The 5,653-nt window shown below is 46.5% G+C and overlaps 1 pseudogene; it reads right to left on the bottom strand.

Annotated features, from left to right (window-relative positions):
- Positions 1 to 2,158: 2,158 nt before the first annotated feature.
- On the bottom strand, positions 2,159 to 5,398 carry LOC117795064 (annotated as a pseudogene).
- Positions 5,399 to 5,653: the final 255 nt, after the last annotated feature.

Genomic DNA, 5,653 nt, shown 5'->3' with positions numbered 1-5,653 from the left:
TTGTCTCACTCATTACTCTACTGCTAAAAGTTTCTCTGTGGTAAGGATAAGTAGTTAACAAAGGCATGTTGGATATTCCAGTGAACCTTCTGAAAACTGTTGTGGTTACAAAGTGATTAACTTATGTAAATGAATCCATGTGGCCAATGAACCAAGCTATGCGCACAGAACGTATCCAGGAGGCAGAGAATCCCAAAGCTTAGTCACACTCAGGAGAGCAATGTGTAGTATTTCAAGGTGAATTCCAGAAGAAAAATGAAAAAAAGAACCCTGAGAATGATGTCTTTGATTCAAAAAGGCTCAACATGAAATGACAGACAGTTGAAAGATGGTTCTAGAATTTGTACATGTTGCTTCCGCATAGGTTCCTGGAGCAAAAGTAAAAAATCCTTGCGTTTACAGGAAGCTGGTCAGCTCAAGAGGCTGTCCTCACGCTTCCACTGTGTACCTGGTACCCATCCTATCTGCAGTTAGCAAATGTCACCAACCCCTTTCTTGTGCAAGTTGTTATGTCCCAGGGGCAGATGGATTTTACTCTGCTATGTAGAATAATAGATCGGAGGGGTGAGTGAGTTAGCCTGAGATTTAAAATCTACGTGATTGTTGGAAACAATTATAGAGGGGAAAGTCAGAAAGAGAGATTTCGTGTGAAAAGGATAAATTAGATTTGGCTTGTTTCATCATAATCATATGTCTTGAGTGTAGAGCATCAAATTTTTTTCCGTTAAGAGATCATTAGTTTCCTTCTCAGCCCTAACTCACTAGGAATGTCAAAATCAGGGTCATTGTGGCACTTTTGTATGAATTACAATTAGTTATGATGTGGTTGCAATTACTGATTTTGGGGAAATAATTGCTTTACTACCATTAGGTGAAAAATCGGAACAGGGATCCCCATCTGTAGGTGTGTGATGTGAATAGTTCTCCTGGGGTTGGGCAGTGCACACTTTTATGATCCTGTACAGAGCCCTGTCAGAGGAGATAGTGATTGAAAAAGAAATGGCTTACCTATCTCCCCAGAGTTTTATCTTTGAAATGACTACCAGAGATATAGGTACTGCTAAGAGATCAAGGCAAGAGGGAAATGTCTGGAAATGGGACCTTGTGAGATGCCCATGCAAAGAGAGAAAGTTGGGGAAGGAGAATAAAGAGGAAGAGCCTGTGAAGTTTGAGGAGATTTAGTTTTGGGCAGTATCATGAGTGTCCTCAAGATTCATAATTATTAAGATGGAAAGCATTACCTTCTGTTTTGCTTTTTAGAAGAATTTGTGTGGGATTAGAATTGATTCTTTTAGTGTTTAGTATAATGCACTGTGAAGGCATCTGGGTCTGCGTTTTTCTTTCTGGGATATACTTTAAAAATATATTAGTAGTAGTATTTTTTTTAGGAGGCTTGTTTTATTTTACGAAGTCAATACAAAGGGACAAAGTCAACACAGAGGAACAACCAACAGAAAGTAGCAGGAAAGAGACCCAGTTAAGAGCAGCTTCCCGAGTCCAGCAGTTCTTTCAGTCATGGTTATCATGGGGCCCAGCGTGGGGGTCCATCTGTCCAGTCTGCCTGTCCATCCTAGCTGCATCTAACACAGAAAACCTGAAGATGTCATCATGTAGTTCCATCTGAACGTTAACAGGGCAGACAAAAGGAAATCATTCCATGGCTGAGAAAAAACAACAAAAACAGAACTACATTGTTTCTTTTCCCCGAATGAAATCAATAGGGAAGGTCCTATGTAATTCCAAAATCTCCAGGGTAGAAATGGAGCGATCTGAAATGTCAAAGACCCCATTATTTTGTAAAGAATGTACACCTCAAAATATTCTAATTGCATGCGTGAACCACGAACTACTGTCTCAGCTACCTGTGCCAGCCCCAAGGGTCCTGGGAGGATGTTGGGGACTGTGTCTGGCTGTCCCAGCATCTTGCTGTGGAGTCACAAGCTGAGCTGGGGGTAGGGAGACATTGCTGAACCAGGTTTTGTTGTCTGAGGTTTTGTTCAGGTGTGACTTCTGTCTTTTAGGAGTTTGGAGGCCACCTCAGATCTGTGTTTTCAGTGCTGAGGTGAAGTCCAATGGCAGGACCCTCTACCCACTGAGACCACGTGCTCCGAGTATCGATGGGAGGTGGTGTCTCCTTTTGGCACCACAGAGTTGAATATTAAAGTAAGAAAAGCTGTCCCAGTCGCTGGTTTTGGACGCCTTTCTCCCTGCCGGCTGCCGCACGCAGGGTGATGATGATGTTGTCCCCGCCTTCTTCCTTCTGGACCTGATTCAGCTCCTGCTGTTCTGTCTTGTCGCCATTCTGGCGCTTTGTGGGCAGGGAGGTCAACAGCGATGCACGTGTTGCCATCGTGTCCAGAGGACTTGCCACATTGTTCACCTGGTTATGGCCAGGGGCAGGGATTGGCATCAGGTGAGTCCCGTTTAGGGGGACCGTTTTTGTTGCTTGCTGGTGCTGACCTAGAGGTGCCTGCTGTGCTGTGGTGACCGTGTGGACAGGGGCGGTCTGTGGCTCCTGAATGATCTGGCTGGCAGCGCCCGCTGTGGCATGGGTAATGGCAGGAATAGGTTCCATGTTCACTTTTACTTCTTTGTGATCTCCATTGTCTTGTGGCTCTGCCTTACGAGGGGCCAGCACGGCCGCCTGAGTGACCAGAGCCTGGATGGCAATGGTGTACGTGCTTCCCGGGGCCAGGCCTGCCATGCCGGTGACACACACTGCGGGGATCTGGTGGGCGGCGTGCGCTGTCTGCCCTACAGGCTGCTGGGAGGTCGAGGTGGTCACGGGAGCAGCGACCATGTATGTGATGGGATTGATCAACTGTCAGTGGCAGCTGCCACTGCCCGGCCATTAAAATGGGCTGACGAGACAGAGGGGAGCCTGGTGCACCCTGGGCAAACCATGCCTCCTGGCTGATGGCCAGTTTGGGCTGTGAGGCACTGGGCTCAGGCTCCAGGGGGGCTGGTAAAACTTCCCTTGACAGGCTCTTGGGGGTCTGGGCACCACTGGTGAGTGAAGACAGCACTCCATCATGATTGGGAGAGGCTGGGCCACTTCTGGAGAAGAGGGGTCCTGGAGGGTTTCTAAAGCAAGGCATGCCCATGGACCGTCTTTTCCTAAAAGCCCCTCTATGAATTTGCTTTCAGAGGGAGGATCTATCCTCCAGAATGAGCCCTTTTGCCTGGTTCTTCCTGGGAATGTGGTACTATGATGAAATAAGGATTCAGAGAGAGATTGTGGCAAATTGGATTCAGCCAGCTCTTGTCCGCTGTCTTGTAGTATGGATAATTGTTAGTGATGTGAGTATAAATACCATTTAGGGTAAGTTGCTTCTCAGGAGCCATTGTAGTTTTCTGTCCTATGAATTCTGCATAGGAATAAGGTGGCTTTGAATCCTTCTTGGGGCTGTCTCCACCAGAAGCTTCCTTTTCATTTTCTGGCTGCCAGTTGTCAGCCATTCACTTGAGGTCAGCTGGTATCACCCTGCTCCCTGGGGGCTGGATGGACAGGAGTTGGCAGCACTGGGTGGCCATGGCCACCAAGGAAGGGGGCCATGGCATTTGGAATGTGGATGGTCAGGGCCAAGATGTGGGCCTGCACAGGCTTCACCTGGGACCCGGGAGCCTCCTACTTCACCACCTTGTCACTGGATGGGGCAGTGAACAGGATCCTGAGATTTGTGCTTGGGAACCTGGAGGTGCACACGCACAGCCATTGTCTGGTGGTGCCCTGCGCCTCTGGAACACAGCGTCCACCAACAGGGCAAACATCCATTCTCACCAGGGCAGTGCAGGTAGAAGTCGCTGCTGGCATTGGGCCTGGACTGGCCTGGAACGATCTGGGGTGCCCAGCCATGGCCGCTGATGCTGCTGCTGAGCGGGGGTGGGGGGAGGAAGGGCATGAAGATCTCGAGGTGCCCCATGAGATGAAGCTCAAGGGCAGGTGCTCACGTCAACTGAGGCCTGCAAGGAGTTGCACCGGCTGGTCACCCAGCACATCTTCCTCAGGTACTCCAACACCTCCCGGCCCTCCAGGCATGCCGTGGCCCAGCTGCCCCGTGGGGACCCGCCTCCTGTGCCCGGGCCACCCCCTGCTGCCACCACCTGTGGGAGACCGGCCTAGCGCCCTGGGTCCCTGAGAGCCAGGCTGTCCCCACCACCGCCTCCGCAGCCATGGTGCTGATGGTCAGGCGAGGCTGCTGGCCAGGGAGTTCCAAGCCTGGGTTATATTCTTTTTATTGCTCACTTGATCTTTTCGCTTGGTACAGGTCTGTTCAGATTATCTGTTTCTACTTGAGTCAGCTTTGGTAGTTTGTGTCTTCTTAGAACCATGTCCATTTCCTATAGGTGACCTACTTTGTTGGCTGTTCATAGCATTCCTTTATAATCCTTTTTATTTTCGTAAGGTGGGTAGTAATGCTCCCATTCCAAAATTTAATCATTTTAATGTTCTCTCTCTTCCTTCTTGGTCAGTCTAGTGAAAGGTTTGTCATTTTTGTTGATTTTTACAAAGAACCAACTTTTGGTTTTGTTTGCTCATCTCTCTTATTTTATACTATTTCATTTATGTTTACTCTGTTATTTCCTTCCTTATGCTTGTTTTCTCCCCTTTATGCTTCTTTTAAATTTAGTTTGCTCTTTTTTTTTAAGATTATTTATTTATTTATTTGACAGAGATAGACAGCCAGCGAGAGAGGGAACTCAAGCAGGGGGAGTGGGAGAGGAAGAAGCAAGCTCCCAGCAGAGGAGCCCGCTGTGGGACTCGATCCCAGATCGCCAGGATCACGCCCTGAGCCAAAGACAGATGCCTAATGACTGCACTACCCAGGTGCCCCTAGTTTGCTCTTTCTACTTTATTCTTCCTATACTGGAAAGTTACATTCTTGACTGAAGATTTTTCTTTTAATACATCTGTAACTATATAAACACATCTGTAACTATAAACACTATAGGTGTGTGCTTACAGATAGAAATTGAATGAGATGTACATAGACCATTTCATAGAGCCTGTTGAGTGTATTCCAAGGCATTCTGGCTGGCTACTACCCATGAAATCAACAGCATCTCCCTCTTCCTCCTTTCTTTTTCCTTCCCCTCCATATCTGAATTCCTTTTTCTCCATTCATAAATGCGAGACTGTTTTTCATGATTTGGAGCATGTAGCATCCATCATGCCTATAGTCCGCCGTATGTTTACTCTCCTGCAATGATGGAACTCTGCCAGGGCCTGGTACATTTGCTGCCTCCATATCCTTTTCTCCTCAATATCATCAAACCTCACGGACTCTTCATCTTCACTGCAGAGGTGGATACATGTTGTACCATGTATCGCTATCACATTCCTTTTTATTACTGAACAGTATTCCACTTTATGAACATACCACTTTGGTTTAACCATTTGTCAATGGATAGACATGTTGGTTTTTTCTACTTCTTGGATCATATGAATTATGCTGCCTTGAATATGTACAAATTTTTGTGTGGACATATACTTTCCTTTCTCTTTGAGAGAAAGTATGAGTAGGGGGGAAGCTGAGAGAGAGGGTAAAGAAGAATCTTTTTTTAATTTTATTTTTTATTTTTAAATTTCATTTTATTTATTTTATAAATTATATTTATAGTTTATCAATTAATGAACATATAGTGTAATATT

This window comes from Ailuropoda melanoleuca, unplaced genomic scaffold, assembly GCF_002007445.2.
Source record: "Ailuropoda melanoleuca isolate Jingjing unplaced genomic scaffold, ASM200744v2 unplaced-scaffold6751, whole genome shotgun sequence".
NCBI lineage: Eukaryota > Metazoa > Chordata > Mammalia > Carnivora > Ursidae > Ailuropoda > Ailuropoda melanoleuca.
This window is presented reverse-complemented; position numbering and strand designations above follow the sequence as displayed.